Here is a 20,965-nt window from a genome sequence, read left to right as displayed (position 1 = left end):
ACAATAGCCAATGAATAGATTTAAGAATTCAAGCAATTTATGTTTACACAAATTCTGTACCATTCACTATCTCGCTACCCACTTTCGCCTTGAAATTCTAGAAAATTAGAGATGCGAGCTTGCAAGGTGGTTTTTGATGTATCACTAAATGCCCAAGGATGCGAGAGGCCAGTTACGGAAACTACATCACTTGGTTTTCTTGTCAGGTCTGCTTCAAATTTGTTTTAAAAAGGTTGGCTGAAAATGAGAGTATAAGCAAATCGAAAAGTTTGAAGCCAAGAAGAGATGATTTAAAAATGAAAATGAAGAAAAAATAGAATTAGCTCTGATATAAGATCAGAGCGTTTTTTTCAAGTATGTTTTATTAAGCTGAATTCAGTTATATTAAATTTATACTTTAAGTTTGTTTATGCGATTTCACAAAAGTGTAGAGTACCAAGCGTGTTGCATCAAGTCTCTCTCACACCGTCATTAGTGCTATGACTCTCTGAAAGGTAAGAAATCCATACGGTATGCTACTTTATGGACTGCTGCATACTGCCACTACTCAAAATTATGTTGTACATAATACTGCTACATTTTAATGCAGACCATAACCTTTACATAGGTATTTGTAACCTTGGGGGCATGGGTATAGAGCATGAATAGATAAAATCATGTATTTTTTCATTGTAATATCTCTTATTGGTAGTTTTTTAGAGGATGGCAACACAATAATTTATCTTTAGTTAATTTATATAAAAAACAGTTTTTGAGATAGGACTTTAAGAAAATTAACTTGCGAGCTTTTGTCCCAGAATGCAGTTTGCTCTCATATCAGACATGACTGTACAGTAGGCGCTCCTAAAATGAGATGATCAGCTCTAGGAACGTTTACATGATAAGGATTTTTCATTATAAGAATGTTAACATACATGTAAATTGTCTAAACCAATTCAGGACCTTTCCAAACTCGCTCATGTGCGAATCTGACTTAAATTCTTTTGAATGTATTGGCGGTGCCTTAACTGTATTATTATTGGTTTTCATCGACAACTTTTCATGATGAACCTCATTGGTTTAATAGACCATGATTGTGGTAATTTGACAATAATTTGATGAAGAGTGCATAGTTTTGACGCGACAGCGACTTACAACAATTGACTAAGAAAAAATAGTTTCACTATAAAAAGCGGTAGTACCTTTTCGTCATCTATTCGTCCTTGAGAGCTCAAAATTGCAACTCCAACTCGTGACATTCAGATGCACCGACCAAAAGCCTTAAAGTATTTTTCAACAATTGCACTGCTATATGTACCTATTCTCTGTTCCGTCGTCACTTCGGACAAATTATCACAAGAGTCAGAATGTCATGGAAATTGTATGTATTATATGTATAATGCTTTATGTACAGTGTTGGGAAAAAATCTTTGTCCGCCTGTTTAAGTAAGTGTAGCACTGCAATAAATTCATCATAATTTGGAAATATTTTGCACTGCATACATAAAACCCTGTATCAAAACAATCCTAATGAGCTGAAGAATAGAAATAACTAGATTTAAAAATTGCCATATATCTTCTATTGTATCAACCGCTGCCTACTCATTCACACTGCATACCAGAAAATATGTCATCGCAAATTTTGTTCTTATCTCTTCTTTAATTATTTTCTAAATTGAAAATAACAGTCTTGTACGGTTATGGGCCCAGAAAAAAGCCATTGGGGTTGCTTTGCATTTTAATATTTTATCTGGTAGCCTTTGCAGACTATAACCATTCTGCAGCCTTAGGCATGCTGTGAACAAGCCTCACGAGCGCTTGAGTGTTCATAATCTGAAACCAGCAATCATGTTGGACAGCTGGTTTTTTCAAACGCCTTGATCGTGGTAGATCTTTGGTGGTTTGATGCTGCATTCATTTCTTTACCACTTAATTTTCTTTAGAACGAAATACTCTAAGCTTCTTGCTATTTTTCTATTGCTCAGATTGCCCATCGTATGCAGGTGAATGATGAGGTCGTTGACACATTTCTTATCCATGGTTGATGTTGACGCTGGTATGAATTCTGGGATCTCTAGCTGTTCCTCTTTTAACAAGCAAAACTGTAAACCTTTGCTGCACATGCTGTCCAACAGGATCTCTATTGTTGTGATAATATTCCACTTAAAAATTAATAATGTCATATTGGGTTTGAAAGTGTGTTAATAAGCACTGATTCACATTGATTGGCCTAAAATTGATTATTGATCCCTGATTAACCCTAATTTTATTACTGATGGTGTCAACAAGATCTAATGTTAAATTACTTTTAAATGATGCATGGTTTGTCAGGGTTCAATCCCTCTATATGACTACTACAACAAATTTACCTAAAATGGGCAGTGAGGTTTGAGGTGGACAAAGACTTTCTGACACCACTTTATGTCGCTTTCTTTTCTCGCAGGTGTGGCGAGACAGACTAACACTCAAATCGAACTTTAGAACTCGCCCGATGATACACTTTAAGTTATATGGAGTTTTTTACGCGGTACGAAGCAAAAACTTTACAAAGTTGCCTGACTTTTTCTAGAATTTATGCTATAGGAGGTATGCGTTATAGGAGCATCTACTTTACTCTAAAAGACCATGTGAGTTTGTGAGGTACAAATATCATGTTTAAAGTGTGCAATAGCTCCCATGTAGGATACTTTTGCTCCCTCATCACTAATTGAACTCTGTTCCAAATTTTGGTCAGGTTACCACGTTTTGTTGCAATGTCTCAGCATTTATGCTATATTTTTGTGTAGACAAATAAAGTTTATTGTGTATTATCTATTTTTTATCACTTTTAGCCTTGCTTGTCCTCTAGCGCAAAGCCGACCTATTGCTCCTAGATGTGACTCTGGCACTGATGGGATAAAAGTGCAAGCTGAGTTATCAGTAAAGATTTTGACAGAACTGTTCATGAAGTGAGTGTGAGAGTGCTTAAATTTCAATGCTGTAGTTTATCCCATTTTCTTTCCACTTAACGTGGAATGTTTGATTAGTACGATATTTTAGGCAGTTTTTGGCAGCTTGTTTTTGGGACAATGTTTAATTATGACTGCTGATGTACTGGCGGTTAAGACATTTGAAAAGCTGATAATGGTGTTTTTATAAAACCCTGACAATAAATGCAGAGTAATTTTTTGCTTTGTAGCATATTTGACTCAATAGAACAAGTGTTATCGCTGAAGCATTCTCTTGAGGTGAAAACAAATTAGGCGATAATTAGAGCGATATTGCGCTGTGTGGCGCTAATCTGCCGTGTGGCGCTAATCTGCTATGTGGCGCTAATCTGCTGTGTGGCGCTAATCTGCTGTGTGGCGCTAATCTGCGTTAGAATTCACTCAGCGTGTTCATGCAGAGCGATAAAGCTAGAATTTCTCTACACAACTTTATTGCTAACGAGATGCATTTCGATTGGTATTTCGATTGGTTAGTTTTTACCAGAATGTAATTTTACGGCGGGTAATTATTTCTTACCGATGTTCAACAACATACAGCAGCATCAATTTTCTATTTTGTTGCGATTGAAACATCTTCAGAACGAACACTCAATTGTTCATGAATTTAATAATAGCACTCCCAGTTCTGTCCATCATAACAAACAAAATTAAAAAAAATCCAAGTTGAAAACCAACATCTGGAGTCAATCGATGCGCCGGTTGACCATCTTGAGAATGGTAAATATTTAATATATTAAATATGAAAAACCACTACAAAATAAAATATGTATAAAAAATTGTAAAAACAATACAGTTAAAAATACAAGAATCGCTTTTCTTTTGTCTTCTTGTAGTGTAGGCAGTGTACACTCTTTGAAAGGGAGATAGGTTTAATAACAAATGTGGAGGTTGTTTGTGTTGTAGCCTAGACGACGACATATTGACTGGCCTAAATTTATTAACAACTTCGAAAAAACTGATGATACGGATTTTTATTGGCAGTTTGTGAGCGTGCCCATTATATCATTTGCTAGTAAATCGCTCAAGTGTGTTTATGCACGCACCAGCGATATCTCCGCCCTCCTCATGACGCTTGCAATAAAATCACCTAGTGTGTTTGGACCTTTAAAGCTCCTTGCTATATTTTCACAAAAGGCGAATATACCTATACCTATACTGAGAAGGTAACTTACCTCCTCAAATAGAGGTGGCGTTCATTAAAAAGATGGCGCTCGATTTTCAAAGCAATCTCCTGATGTGGTCCCAAATAGCGGTGCCAATCAAATCAAGGTGCATTCAAATATAGGTTTAACGGTAGCTCACTTTCAACATTTCTTCCAATACCAAATTGAAGGTGGTCAGAGACTCTGTGCATAAAGACCTCATCAACTTATTTTTTTGTACAATGTTAAAAACTTTGTGCTTTTGTAGAAGTTGTTTAATCTGGAGAACAAAGATGAGCTCACCATGCAGAACTATTGTTCTTTAATCATGTTCTCGCAGAACTAATCATATTGGCCTACAAGTGTTTTGAAAAACTGAAGGGTAAGTTGATGAGTCCTCTACTTTTTGTAGTCCTAATCTTCTGATAATTAAATTGGGCTTTGATGACTAAAGTGAGCTCTGGAGACTGCAGTCATTACATTGGGTAGTTGGCTACACTAAAATACTATAGCACTGACAATCCGCAAAAATAGTAAAACAATAGTTATGAAGCAAAACAACCATGTATGGAGTGGCATGTACAATTGATATTTAAATTGTACAAATACAATATCAAAGTATTAAAATATTAACCATTTTTTAAAGATTGAATGTATTTCTTAATAAGTGTAGCCTGGGTTTTCCGAATGGAAAAAGTCTAAAACACAATCAGATTTTGGTCTAGTCCATTAACTGAGTGCGTACAACAGGCTGCGCAGTGCAGCTCAGCACAATGTACGCTTATAATCAAGAGCAATGCGCTAAAAAAATCTTTGTACAAAACATTTCTTATTAGTGAGTAGGCAATTAGTTAGCCGGTCCTACGTGTACCTAATTGGAAAAAACCAATCGCCATCCTGCATCTAACTAATAGAAAACATGTTAACAGCCAACAGCGACCAAAGTTTTTTGAGAATCGTTATTTTTGTTTTCACAGTTTATTATTACAATAAACAGCTGTGTTAGACCTTTACAGCTACCAAGGTTTTAGAAATGGGCAATAAATAGACCTTTGGAAAATGGACTACTGATTGCTACCTATTGTATCAGCAAAAGAGGATGAGAACCTGACCAAGCTCATACTGCAACACACTTTTTAGATTTTTTGTCCGAACCATTAGGCGTAAAACCTTCTGCTGATTAATGTGTATGTTAAAAAACTCTGATAGGCGGTGCGGTTCATAAATAGGGTCATCTTAATCTGAGGGCACACTTCATTGGTGAAAATTAGGTCTTTAATAAGAGCCATCACATGTAAGACAAATTAATGTACCAAAGTCTGTTCTATTCTAATAAAAAGTGTATTATGTTATTCAATAGAAAAATGATATGGTAATGATGCTACCGCTACCAGGCGCAATAGCCTTTTAGCTTTTACTTTGAAACAATTTTTATTTACACTTTATAGCCACAATGTTTACGCTTTAATTCTGGAGTTGTCTGTTCGTGTAATAATGTTCTATCTACCAATCTTTCATACAAATAAAGTGTCTTCAAGAACCCTGGTATCATTTTTTAGCTGTTTTTTATGAAATCTAGAAGCATTTGAAACGTTCTCTCTTCCAACAGCGTCAATAATTTTTTAACGTTGTCTTAGCATTTTACAACATATTGAAGGGTAAAGTAACAATTTGTTCAAAACTTCATGAACTTGTGGTATGGCTCTTACTCTGTTTTTTACACTAAGCCTGCTTATAAAATTGCTGATGAAATGCAGTTGCATTTAAATTCTGCATAAATTGTCTAAATTGTTTTTTATCACGGTTTCATTACCAAATTAAAGACTTGGTAAATTTTGATCTTGCAGCCATTTTTTCCTAATTGTGCACGCAGTATGATGCTCAATTACAACAAGGCATGAAGTAAATGTAATATGAAGCAGTTTTTGCACTGATTTCTTATGTCTTATATTTATGTTGAAGCTGTTTCAGTGTGAACTCTTAAACTACCAATAGTACAGCTCGTTTGGCAATGTGTTTCTGTATGGCCAAGTGCTGCATGATGCGGCTTCAGCAAGCTTTTGTACAAATTGTTTCCGATTACTGAGTAATTAGTAAATTACCTTATTACATCTATACCTGATTGAAAAAAGCTATTATTTGCATATTTTGAGCAAATAAGAATGCGTTTACAACCTGAGCATAGTTTTGCTTTGCAAAAACTTGTTTTATGAAATCTTCTTACTGATGACCAGTAATTTCAGAAGCAATACAGCCATAAATGGTTACTAACTTCAGATCTATAGACTGAGTAACTTTATTGAGCAATAGTACTAATGAGAGTAATTATGTTCATCAGACTAATTAACATGTAAACTAATAATATTCATAAATCATCCGACTAGAGTTTTGTGCTTATCTCACAGTAATTTCAAAATGGACGAAAAGTGGTCCCTCTCACTCGGCAACTCGTTTGTAATATTTTTGGGGCCATGAACTAACATAAAAACTTATGCTGACAAACTTGCTATAAAAATATTGCTAATAAACAATTGGGGTGTAAAGTTATAACCATTTATACACTCTTTTTAGAAATTAGGTTTCATGAAACACTTATGTCGCGTTAGAGAGATCCATTTGGTAGTAAAAGAGTTGAAGTTATCAGCAGGTAGATCATATGGGTCGCGGTCACAGAAACCATGGTTATGTCGCAAATCACGAAGTTGAGTTATTCGACTTTGAAGTTGCACCAACTGAACTTATAATATTGGTAACAAATTTTGTAACCTGTAGGTCTGGACCAATCAAAGAGTGATCTTTCTGAATCTGAAGTCAGTTTAGCCAATAAAAGTATTTTACCCTCGAAAAAAACTTAAAATCGTTGCTATGCTAAACAAGAAGTACTGAAAAACGGTGTCCGATAATAATAATTGTTTCTTTTTTGCCGATTTTAAAGGTAACTTTGACATTTTGGACACTTGTAATGAGTACTTTGGTATTCTAACTGATGTCAAAAACAGTGAAAGTAAAGGGAGCTGCGGTGATATTTTCTTAACGATTCTTACAAGATTACTACAATATTTAATAATAAGAATAATTATTCAATTTTTATGAAATTATAATCAGATTTAGTTATGAGAATAATTATTCGAGTTTGCAAGGTCGAAGTATATAGTGTGCAATATGTTACTGTTGTTAATTTTCTAAAGATTTGGTTGATGATTTGGGTGTGCCCAATATCACGATACTATCAAGCTGTTTTTAATATCTGCAAAATTAAGTAATACACTTTCTTATAAATATACAGCTAATTCTTTGATAACCAGCTAAAACCTGTTTAGATTTTTAAATTCAGCATAATTTTTTGGATCTAAGTACAGAAATCTAGATAAATATCACAATATCTTGATATTGGTTGCTATGTCGTTTTGAAATGTAAACAAAACTGTACATTGGTTTTCGTTTCTCAAACTTTAACACCAGTTTTCTTGGAACTATGTTTTTGCACTAATGGTAAACGTGCTTCTTTTTTTTTTACCATAAAATCTGCTGTAATTAGGTTAGAATCAAAATTTTGTTTGCTAAATCTTGTAATCCCGACTTACCATGAATTCTGTGATCATGACACATACTAATAGTTAATGCACTGTTTGGAACTTATAGTGCTATTGTAGAACTACAATAAAAAATATGTCATCACTAACAAAAATTAATTACCAGTTTTGATTTTATATAGGTGTCTTGTTTTCTATTACAGATTTTAATGTGTTTGCAGGACAAAATGAAGCAACTGCAAGAGGTTTATCATAGAATTTATTTCAAATTATGCTATTATGAAAGAACTTTCCGTAACAAACTTTCATTTGGCTAATACTTGTATCCATTTTTGACTAAAATAAGTCGAACCAATTTGTTTCACTCCTACTACCTGCCCTAAATTGGTGCAAATGGTCATCAGAAATGTGCTTTCTTTGCGCTGCTAAAATGGCCCATTAAATGTACTTTAATTTGATGAAAACTCCAATATTGGTTAATTATTGGCTTTTCCAAAATACCGTAAAATACTCATCTGATTTGCATGTACGACTTAGCTGCCCAAGTTGTCAATGCATGGTACTGGAGCTTGTTATCATTTTGCTTGTTGAAGGTTGACTTGCAACAAAATTTCATTACGGTTATTTGGTATCAAAAGATTCACCATGGCTTACTCTGCTGTGTTGTAGGTGCAAAATATGGAGAACTGTGATTACAAGCTCTTAAAAGCGAAAAAAGAAACAGTTAATCTCCGCGATTCCGAAACCGCCGTAGATTGGAATCAATTTATTTCTCTGACATAGTAAAATGATTTGGTTATTGTTTTGACACGTGATCTTCTCACATGAATTGTAAGTTTCGTAAAAGGCTCAATATAAAACTTCTTGTAGCACTAGTTTATGACATAAACTTTGGGTTTCACCAAAGAGCTCTTACCAAATATAGATGCTCGCTAGTTTACAATTTTGTTTTGGGTTGATCTAATCGTCTAGTCGCAATCTGATCATGTGACCCATGCTTCCTGCCAAACAGCGCGCATAATTTCCGCAGCATTTTTTGACTATCACAGGTGACCAACAGGCTTGTCATGCTTATCAGATGATGATATGCATTCCTTCGAGCTAAGGTTAAAAACTAAACAAATTTTTACGGTAGGTTTTGAGATATCAGTGCTCAAAGTGACATCAATACAACGATGAGGAAACAGATGCTTGAGGACAATAGACATCGTTTTATTGAATGCGTGAAGTGTATTTGTAAAAATATTTCAAAGAATGAGGTTGCATAAAAGTGTAAACAGAAGCCATCTTGTTGATCTACGTTCCATTTGACCCATTTTTGGAACGGGATTCTAATCTTCGGCAATTTCGTGATGGCGGCGATTAACTGTTCGCTTTTGAGCTTTTAAGAGCATGTTATCAAATTTCTACATATATTGCACATGCAACACAACAGAGTTAGACATGGTGAATCTTTTGATACCAAATAACTGCAGTGTGAATTTTGTTGCAAGTCAACTCTTAAGCATTAGTAATCTTTTAGAAAAATGACAAGATTTTCTTTTGGAAACATACCTTTCAAGCAACAACGGTATGCGAGTGCCACTGTACGTAATTTTGATTAATATTCTTAAACTTCATAATCATTCTTAGTATTGACTAAGTATTATTGCTTTTTAGTTTGTGTATTTCTTTATGTAATTATTATCTATGAATGTTTAGCTGAAGCTTGTGCAGAGCTGTCATCAACAACAATTTAGTTGAATGTCATTTACTAGTTATTCCGTTTTACAAATTGGACTGTGCACTGTGAAATAACTGCTTTATTTTAATTGTGTATACAGCTCCTATTCACCCTTGCATGTTTATTATAAACAAACAAAGGGTGAATAGGAGCATGTTCTTGCATTCTGGTTGCCTGTCCACTGACGATAGCACTTGTACAGAATATATGTAAGCATAGTGTCTGGGATAGGAACTGAAACTCACAGTTAAAACCTATGGTGACCAGCTCTAAATTTTACCTTGCAATAATATCTAAAAGCCAAGTCCAGATCAGGGTCAGACTACTGACTATCAATTTTACGAATGAGTAATTGCTTTTGAAATACCACTTCAATATTTGAAGTCCATTTTTTTAATAGGATATGAATAAGTTTTTACATTGCTTAACTCGCTTTCTTCTATTGCCTACAAATCACAATGGTGACAAATATCAAAGCTGGGATTGAGAGTCATAAGCTAAAATATCAGATGCACTTCTGCTTGCTCAGTTTTTTCTTTTTTTTGCAGCAATCAATGAGCTTGCAATTGATTAGCTATAAACAGAGTTTAATTTAAATCGGAAAATCATCTATTCAAAAAATGTGATATTTCTATTTTGTTATTACTAATTGCAGGGTGTTGCTATAACATGTTCCGCTCCCACTCTGGTGCTAGACAAGTTATCTAAAGAATTGGCGATTCAAGGTTACAAAAGCTTACATATTTGGGGAGGTTTCTGGTCAGAGGAGAGCAAACAAAGGAACTTAGTGAAGGTAAATTATGGTGTCAAAACACCAAAATATTGAGTGACATAGAATGAACCTTGGTGAAAAACAATATTTTTTAGATGTATTTTACAAATATTGAGATGAAAAATTTTGTGCTAGTCCGAAAATTTCAATAATATGTATTTGGACGATGTATCTAATAGTCTGCAACAAGCTATAGCTTTTTTTAACTCTGAATGACACTCGTATTGCTTAACTTGCATTTTTGTACCATTTACAATCTCTGTTTGTGAGAAATGTACCTTTTGTTCCAAATCCAGTTCGGCCTGTCATAGCTGTTTTCTGCAGTCATCATTCAATTTTCGGGATTAACGGGGACCAGGGTCTTTTGTGGACAGTGAGAAACCACAAAATAAAAAGTAATGTTTTTAATTATATACATAAATGAGTCAAACTTTAAGGCCAAAACACTTGCATTGTTTCATAAGCATAATGTATTTGTTTCATATGTGAAAAGTAAACTAAAGTTCCTTTCATTGACTTTTAGGCCATATTCTAACTTAAATCTAAGTATTTTAACTCAAATTATGAATTTTTTGTAGTATGGGCATAAGTCAGATTTTTATCTGGTTGGAATAGCTGTACAGCAAATTTTGCTATAATGTACATGTATACCTATTATAACGCAAATTCCTCTCAATGTAAAGAATTTATGTAAAGCTTTTGTTTGACCAACATAAGTAATGCCATATGGGGTAAAGTGTCAAGTTGGTGAAAATTCCCAAATTTATTAACAAAATTTTCATAGTTGTCCTTAAAAATATCGCTTACATTCTTGCCAAACTTGAGCAATGATAAGATGCATAGGGTTCGCTATTATAGATACCAATACATTGTTAAACTAGTTTGTCATTAGAGATTGTCATTTTTGTCAAAAATATGTAAAATGATTCGCCTCGCAAGAAATCAGAAATATTTGAAGGGGATCTATCAGTGAAAGCTCTGGAGTGTTAATACAGACGGTCTCCTACTTACGAACATTCGAGTTACGAACAACGGTACATACGAACAAGTCTGCGCGTATATTCATCGATAATACCGACGGTATTACCGACGTATTAGCGGCAGAAAGAGGCGCTACATAGAAGCATCACCCAGCATCCACCTTCCTCTGCCCAGTTCGTTGCAGTGCATAAGTGCGTGAACGTATCTCCAGTGCGCAAATAGCTTTTTTATTTTTCTTGTATGTATTGTAAAGGAGTTTGCCGACCTTTACTTGGCACGATCTAGACTAATAAATAAAAAGAAGAGAGTGTGTGTAGTTTCATTCAGCTTTTTATTAGCGAAGAAAATTTCACTATTCGAGGAGCGTACATCTATCTGCTCTGCTCAAATAAATGAGAGCGCTCCGTTATATTCAGTAATATCAACCGTTCCGTCCTAACGGCAAACGGTGAGAACACCGGCTAACAAGGTGAATAAATAGGACCGCTAGCGAGTTGGTATGACAACAATAAAAGTGACGATAAATGATAGTGTTATGACGTGATGTCAGATATAACAATAGCATAACGAGTGAAACAACGGTATAATAAAAGGACAACACATAAAAAAGCACAACAGCAATAAGTTCTAGCATAACGATTAAAACAACGATATAATAAAAAAGGACAACACATACAATAAATAAGAAATGCAGTGTCATGGCCCGGCGTCCACCACAGTATTCTCTCCATTTTATTAAAAAGTTTTTTCAGTACAAACCAATTTACAGGTTACTTATACAAGCCTTAAACATACTTATATAAACCTTCAATATACTTATATACGTGTAGGCCTTAAGCATAAATTATAATACAAAATATAGCACTGAAGCAACTTACGAACAAATTCACTGTACAAACAATTGTTCAGAACGTAACTCGTTCGTAGGTTGAGGACCGTCTGTATACCAAGCTGAATGTCATGATATCTAGTCTCATCAAAATCTATCTTGCTCCCAAGCTCTTTCCGACGATGGATAAATGATAAGTCATACAGACACTGATTTTACTTTGTTAGTTAGCCGCAACAAGTAGCAGTCTGTCTCTTGTGGCTTTTATTCACCTCACCTTCTTTTTGATCTCCAAATTCATGTTTACTACCTTCAAAACTGAATGTTTTTTATTTGCCAAATCAGTTGATATGAGCATCATAGTTATATTTTTAGCTGAGCTAGAATTTATTTTGATCATCTCAAATAGTCTACGAAGATGAACTGTTATAAACGAGCGCATTTGCACAGACATGCTAATGGCAAAGAGTAGCTTTATTATATAAGCAGAGACTAAATAGTGTAAACAAAAGCTGAAAATCTGTTTTAATAGAAACATCTAAACTATTTAAAGAATTTCAATAATGTCTTTATAATTAATGATTAATGTATAATCCTAAATATTTAGGATTTGTTTGGAGTGCGCGAGAGGACAACTCTGCTTTGCAGAGTAACCTGGCAGTTACCCTATGCTTAATTTGTACATGTATGCATTGCAGGCATATTCATACACACCAACCTTACAGTGTTAAAGGCCAACTGAATGAAAAGGGACTTTTATACAATTCATAGTCAATCTGTGCTTGGAAAAAATTGACCGTGTAGACAGTTAGGAATTTTACTCAGCTCAAGATTTTGAATTAACTTGGCTTGTACCAAAAAATACCATAGCAGTGTAGAGTGCTGTAAAAGATTATCAGTTGCAATAATTATGCATTCAAATATTGCAAATTATTACAAGGTCAATTAGCATAGTTGTTGTAGTGTCAGTCTAGCAAGGTAAATGTTGCAAGTTCAAATCCAGTGGGATGCAATATTTTTCCATTATCCAACGGTGGCTTTATATGGACAGACACGGTTTTCATCACAGTACAGGCTGAATGTGTAAAGTTTTGTAGATTTTGGTGCATTCTGCTTAGAAATAAGAGGAATGGTAACGCTGTAATTATTAGTTTGTAAAATAAAGCTTTTTTTAACCCAACTATTCATTACATTTTATATTTAAAAGATACCATTCTTACCTAATAGTTTGACAAAAAAGCTTTATTTTAAAAGAAAGCATTAATGATAATGTTTGTTGTTTTTTACTTTTATTGAGTTAACTTGTGTTAACAACATCGAAACAAGAATTTTTTAAGGCTTACTAGGTTAATTTTTTTTTAGGCAAAACATCAACATAGTGAGAACTTCAATCTCTTTAGGGGAAACATAATTATGCAGAGTTTCAGTAGGAAAGCATCTTCTGTGCGACCTACATTTAGTACAGCCACCGATATAGCTTGCTGCAAAAGCCTACTCTTCAAGTTTCTGGCCAATCTCCTAAGCGTTCTAAAACAACATGATGGAGCACACTTTTTAGTCAGTATTGTTTTAAAGCTGGTTTGATATCTTGGGAAAGTCTGTAAAATGAGTAGTGTTCAACATTCTCCTAATTTTTAACTATACTAACAGGTTAATAACTGGTTTCTTTGCAGTTAGAGCAGCATATTTACCAGTGGAGGCAAATTGGTCTAGATTGCCTAACCTTCAAACAACAAGTTGATGTTCAATTTCCAAAAAGGCATCCAGTGACTGGAATGACATCCAACCTTAAAGTTCTTTCTGTAGCTGGGCGTGTCTACAGTCAGCAAAGTTCTCTTGCGAATTGCTTCAAAGATCTCTAGCTAAAATCATATTTTAAACGTTGTGCAGAGCCATTAGTTACAGCTACCACAACTTCACACATTATACTCGAGGTGCCAGGAAATGGTCACACAATTTGCAAGACGATTATGGAGCTCAGTGTTTTGAAGCTCTACAGCTTTATTTGACAGAAATAAAATAGTCCACTTTTGTTGATAAATGTTTTATGGTATTCTTGTGAATGCTTTGATTTTTAATCTTTTGGTAATGTAACAGCTGTTTGGCCTGCTTTTGATAGGTTGCTCCATTTGCACTAAAGACTTTTAGGCTTATACAAACTCATTGTGTTTTAAGAACATTTTATTTGTCACCATTGCACTCACTTAAGCAATTTGTTTGACGTACTTATATTGAGCTTTCCTTTTCTGTAAACTCAACTCCTTGACGGGGTTGCTTAAAGAGTCAATTTTTTTCCTTATGAGTAAGTTTGGGCTTTTTTTAAAGAAATATGCCGACCAATGTTGATAAATGCGAGTTAGATATACATGCATGCAATCTGCACAGTGTGTTCAATGTTACTGCATGGTTTCATCGAAAGCTCTTATCTAAAACCTTTTATAATCCAAAGGGCCCCACATATGCTATATTTCCCAGTTTTGCCTCAGTAGCAATGAATTGAATTAATCAAATTGTATAAGTAATAAATGTGGCCACAGGTATGCAAATCTCTCATGTTTGACATTTATGTTTTAAACTTGGGTGTCTCTGACTCTACCAGGCATATTTGGCAGCATGAATATATGCACTGTTTCAATTAATATACGTTTTAAAAGTTTTCTATTTGAAAACCAGGATGGTTTCAATACCAATTACTTGATGTCAATACCATCCTAGTTTTTATCGCAACTTATTACAACTTTTTTAAAATGGACAAAATGCTTGTTTTTGCCATGCATGCCCACTAACAAGCTATTAAGGGAAAGCATAAGTTTTCAATTTTATGAATAATACGTATGATAAACTTTAGATCAAAGCACACACAGATGTGCCTGCAAGTCGGTTTTCTTAGGATCTGTTGGCAAAATCCCTGAAACCCAAATTAGTTTGCCTTTTTAACCAACTGATAGAAAATTAAATGATGCAATAAAGGTTCATTACAACTAAAAAGAACCAAACTAAATATCATAATTAGGTAAATTTATATAAAAAGAAAAGAATTAGAGCTTGGAACTAGGACTATCTAATTCAAGATATAAAAACATAATAGGAGGCCCTGAAATTAATGAGAAGATAACTTCTCTTGCAAAAGAGAAGACAACTCAGAATTTTGTATAAAATTTTTCAAATTTTACCCTAATGGGAGGTCCTCCATTTCAAACTACAGAGCCTCCTAACCTGCAAAATTTTCCAAAATGTTGAACTCTCCGGCAAAATTTATGCAAAATGCAAAATAGATACGTATGCGATCAGCATGACGAGTAGAGTTGTTTAAGCATGTTTTTAGCGAAGCCTCCTATCAGAAGCCTCCTATTATCCAAAAGCCCTATATCGTGGATATATTTTCCAAAGTGACCTCCTATTCAATCTAATTTGACTATATATATATATATATATATATATATATATATATATATATATATATATATATATATATATATATATATATATATATATATATATATATACCCATATTTCCAAGTTAGGAGTTGAATAAATATATACCAGTTAGGAGGTTTCGGAATATAAGGGATTAGGAGTTAACGCAAATATATATGGGTAAGCCTCCTATATGGTCTAATTTATCTACATTGTAGATATATATATATTTATTCACCTCCTAATTATTATATATTTTTATGGAAATTTTAGGAGAATATGGTATCATACAATATATATTCATTGCCTTATCATACTTTGTATATATGCATACTAGAAAAACTATCAAAACTTGGAGAATGTCTAGATGGTTGTTGTAAATTACATATCAATTTGAAGGTAAAATAATTCATAACTCAATGAGTAAGCAAAAATAATGATTACCAGTTAGCAGATTGCTACAAAATACACATAAATTAGAATGTTACCATTGTAACTTATGTAATAGTTACAATGGAAACATTACATAGCATGGCATAGCTTACATACCCTTTGGTAAGATGCCATAACTTATATCATTAAGGAGTTTGCTATAACTTGTTTCTTAATAAAGTATGTTGCTATAAATTATAGATCACTTGAGAAAATGCTATAATTTGAATTTCACATAGTTGGTAGCAATTATCTATATATCAGTGAGGAGGCTGCTATTAGTTATATATTATTTAGGAGGCTGCTGCTATTTATAAATTGTTTTGGAGGTTGCTATAACTTACATATCATTGCAGAGGCTGCTATGAGTTACATATAATTTAGGATGTTGCTATAAATTATAGATCACTTGAGAAAATGCTATAATTTGAATTTCACATAGTTGATAGCTATTATTTATATATCAGTTAGGAGGCTGCTATGGATGATATATTAATTAGGAGGCTGCTGATATTTATATATCATTTATGAGGTTGCTATAACTTACATATCATTGCAGAGGCTGCTATGAGTTACATATAATTTACGATGATGCTATCACTTATAAATCACCTAAGAACTTGCTATATTTTAAATTTCCCATAGTTGATAGCTATTATTTATATATCAGTTAGGAGGCTGCTATGGATTATATACTAATTAAGAGGCTGCTGATATTTATATATCATTTATGAGGTTGCTATAACTTACATATCATTGCAGAGGCTGCTATGGGTTACATATAGTTTAGGATGCTGCTATCACTTATAGATCACCTAAGACCTTGCTGTAATTTGTATATCCCATAGTTGATAGCTAGTATTTATATATCATTTAGTAGGCTGCAATGAATTATATATAAATTAGGAGGCTGCTGCTATTTTTACATCATTTAAGAGGTTGCTATAACTTACATATCATTGCAGAGGTTGCTATGAGTTACATAGAATTTAGGATGCTGCTATGACTTATAGATCACATAAGAGTTTACTATAATTTGAATTTCTTATAGTTGGTAGCTACTATTTATATATCAGTTAGGAGGCTGCAATGAATTATATATTAATTAGGAGGCTGCTGCTATTTATATATCATTTAAGAGGTTTCTATAACTTACATATCATTGCAGAGGCTGCTATGGGTTACATATAGTTTAGGATGCTGCTATCACTTATAGATCGCCTGAGAGTTTGCTATAATTTGAATTTCATCTAGTTGGTAGCTACAGTACTATTTATATATCAGTTAGGAGACTGCTATGAATAATATATTAACTAGGTGGCTGCTGCTATTTATATATCATTTAGGAGGTTGCTATAACTTACATATCATTGCAGTGGTTGCAATGGGTTACATAGAATTTAGGATGTTGCTATGACTTATAGATCACAAAAGAGTTTACTATAATTTGAATTTCATATAGTTGGTAGCTACTATTTATATATCAGTTAGGAGGCTGCAATGAATTATATAGTAATTAGGAAGCTGCTGTTATTTATATATCATTTAGGAGGTTGCTATAACTTACATATCAATGCAGAGGTGCCATGGCTTACACATAATTTGGGATGTTGCTATCACCTATAGATCAACTAAGAGTCTGCTATAATCTGTACAATAAAACAACAATCTGTATAAAACAACAATAATTGTTGTTAGAACTTACATATTGTATAGTATGTTAAACTTTAAAGTAGGAATCAATAAATTTGTATTTAAAACAACAACAGCCACCATGCTTGATACTAAAAAATTCAACTAGTCAAGTACCATAGAATGGTCGTTGCTTAGTCACCAAAAGAAGTAAATTTATTCAAACGTCAAGTTCAATGCGATATTACAAAAGCCTCAACAACAAGAAGACCCTGCTGCCAGTTTAATTTTGCCGCTTCTTGAGTAAGTTGTGGGCTCGGGCATAAGTCATCATTATAATTTTCAAACACCAATTTCTTTTAACAGTATACAGCTCTGGCATTTTTGGTAGTTTGCCTCAATCTTCCGATCATGGCTTTTTGAACTCTCAATTTTCTTTTAGGCTGCATAACTTTCTGCTCACTAAAATAAACGAATAATTTAACTCAATATTTATAAATATGGTCTATGTTATACTTTCTTATTCAGTCACATATCGCTGCTGCACTGCATACAAAAACTTTAAAAAATTAATTGGTAACAATGCATGGACGCAACTCAGTTACTGTGATTGCTAAAATGAAACACACACATCTTTGCTTGCTGTGCATATTATCTACAGTAATAATATGAATTACTTGCACAACATACTTAGTTACTCAATCTAACATACAATAACAGCAATGTCTTTCTATTCATCTTAAGCCACTCTTAGAACGTTAAGTAAAAACATTTCCCCACTCGGGAATGGAGTGTCAGGTTGCAAAACCTGCGCAATACCACAGCACCATAAATTGGGTAGATTCCAAACAAGCCCATTGTGCCTATGTAGAACCCAGGGAAAAACTTAATGTCACATAGAGAGCCAATAAAAATACAATAACATTCTATCTTGAGGGCATTCTCGCTTTTCAAAACTTCTTTCTTACTGCAATTTATTGTTAGCAATGATCAGTCGGGCTGGACCCAGCACAGTACCAAATTTTTTCTAACTTTAGATATCTTGACTTTGGGTGGTTTTATTGATCAATAGTAATACTGAGTGCTATTATTCACATTTTACCAGTAATAATAATGCCCTGAACTGTCAAGAAATTGATAGAACATTCTACTCAGACAGATTCACTTAAATTTGGAAAATGACCCAAAAAGATATAATTATTTAATTATTTAATTATTTAATTATTTTATTATTAATTATTTCTCATTGTGTAGTGAATTTCTGATTGTTTTTAGTCAAGCACAGCGTTCTAAGTAATCTTTTGGGCTTGTCGGTTTGACAGTAAGTTGTCAGTAGACTGGCTGCTGCGGCATATTTCCTTATATTTGGTTTTTCTTTAAAAGAATTATTATAATTTATCTTAGAGCTTGTTTCTTGAATAATACACAATAGTGTACAGTGCAGTACAACAGATAATATCTATTGTCGGTATTGTATTATCTATCATAGTCATTGTTTTATGCACATTTTCTGTACATAAAATAATAGCTAAGACTGCTTGATACAAGATAACTATACAAGTGCATTACTGCGGAGTTGGTCACTTTTAGTCTTCAAAAAGAGCAAATTTATTGACAAATACAACACAATGATAATAAGAAGGTTCAACAACATAAAAAATTCAGCTGGCATTTTTTCTCGCTGCCTTCTTTAGCAAGTTGTTGGCTTGAGCCCAAATCACTATAACACTTCTGTTAGGCAGCGTTGAGTGTATAGCATCCAACACTGATCTTGTTGGCAGTTTGCCTGATTTTTCAGTCCAGTGCTTGTCAAATTCTGCTATTTCCTCTGCACTTTACCGTTTTCTGCTGACTGAAATAGTAAATAATGTGAATTATCATTTATAAAAATCTGATAAGCTATGGCTTTGATGAATCACATTTCATTGCTCAGCTCCATTCAAAAGTTAAATTAGTCTAAAATTAAAAGTTAATTAGGCTAATACTTGACCTATGGGGTCAACCACTGTGGTTAAACACGCATTGTTCAGGTGTTCATTGAAACCACTAATGCCTAGATTGCTCTAGATACCTAAATGCCTCTGACTAGGAGAGCTATGTTTTGTAACCTGACAGCAGCAGAACACAAAAACTAGTGTCAGCATTAATGAAGGCAACGAATTTGACTGAAATACTTGAAAAGTTAGACACCTTTATTTTTTTCTACTGCATTTGAGCTACAGCAAAATAATCACGCTTGTTTCCCTAGTACATTGTGTTAGTTTAAAGCCACTTATCATAGCATCACCCACATTTAATCTGATGTCTGAAAATCACTCTTCCATGTTGATAATCCATGTATGTCACTCTGCACTTATTTAAAATCAATGCATTTTTGATTAGATGCTACTACATGCTACTATGGTTCTTTTTTTAAATTCATGCATTAGTGATTTGCAAATATATGAAAGCAGAGCCTTATTTAAAACTAAAATCTTTTTGTGTCGATATTTGCAAAGTTATGCTTGCTATTTTAACCTTGACCCAAAACTCCAATATTATAACATTCTGAAACACAGCTAAAGTGACATAAGGTAGAATCTTAATTTGAAGGCCATGTTCATTTGAGTGCTACTCTAGAAAACTACTCTTGAAAACTAGAGTGTCACCCTTTAATTGACAACCACATCCAGCTGACTGCGACTTCAACATTCTTTGATCTTTGGATCCGATTTTGGACAGGATAGATAGAAAAATGTTGACAAATTTTTACTAACAATGACTCAGTTACAACAATAGCAATTAATACTTTTGTCAATGCATATTGAAGCGAGTTTTCTAACTTCTAAGCTTTACAGTGTTTTCGTTGAAGCTTTGAAAGCAGCACCGTGAAAATAATTAATAACTCTATCAGGCTGATAATAATTTTATTGTTTAAGCAGCCTTGATAGTTCGGCATATATGAAAAAACCGTTTAGCAAATATGATGAAATCTGTACTACTATTTGAGGCTAAAATTTCTTGCACATGCTACAGCATTAGAATAAGCAGTTAACGATGGTATTTTGCAAGCTCAACGCCCAGTGTATATGTTATCACTGGATCACAGCTTAGTTTGTGTGTTATATAGTTTTTATGTGTTTTTTTCAAAAGAAGTAACGTTCACTTGAACGGTGGCGTTCTATCTTTAACCGTCATCTATTATAGTACAGGTCTAGTAGAGGGGCGTTTAAATGAATGAGGATTCAATTAGAGATTACATAATATTTTATTAACCCTTTCACCGCTGCATGCGAATTTAGGTGAAATCAATGGACGACCGGCATATGTGCATGTTGCAAATTTCCTGGCAATTGCGTAGTAACTTAATTTTATTATTCGTTGACAACATAACTAACAGTCTTTAAGACTTTTTATGGTATTGACAGTGTTGTCCAAAAGTTTCCCTGTAAAATTACCCTAAACTCACGAAGCAATTTTAAATTTTTGTTTAGGACTTTTCAACATAAAAAAAAAACATTTGTTCTTTCTGATTTTCGAAATATTTAGTGCTATTATA

At 33.6% G+C, this 20,965-nt stretch overlaps 1 long non-coding RNA gene across 1 annotated transcript; it reads left to right on the top strand.

Moving 5' to 3' along the window:
- The first annotated feature begins 2,832 nt into the window (after positions 1 to 2,832).
- LOC137394779 (uncharacterized) lies at positions 2,833 to 14,486 on the top strand. Its single transcript, XR_010978372.1, has 4 exons — positions 2,833 to 2,927; positions 4,377 to 4,490; positions 10,020 to 10,157; positions 13,620 to 14,486. It is a non-coding gene; the product is annotated as an uncharacterized lncRNA (long non-coding RNA).
- The last annotated feature ends 6,479 nt before the right edge of the window (positions 14,487 to 20,965 follow it).

The sequence above is a fragment of the Watersipora subatra genome, chromosome 4 (assembly GCF_963576615.1).
Source record: "Watersipora subatra chromosome 4, tzWatSuba1.1, whole genome shotgun sequence".
In the NCBI taxonomy this organism is placed as follows: Eukaryota; Metazoa; Bryozoa; class Gymnolaemata; order Cheilostomatida; family Watersiporidae; genus Watersipora; species Watersipora subatra.
The sequence above is the reverse complement of the archived record's forward strand: the minus strand, read 5'-3'. Positions and strand labels throughout refer to the sequence as shown.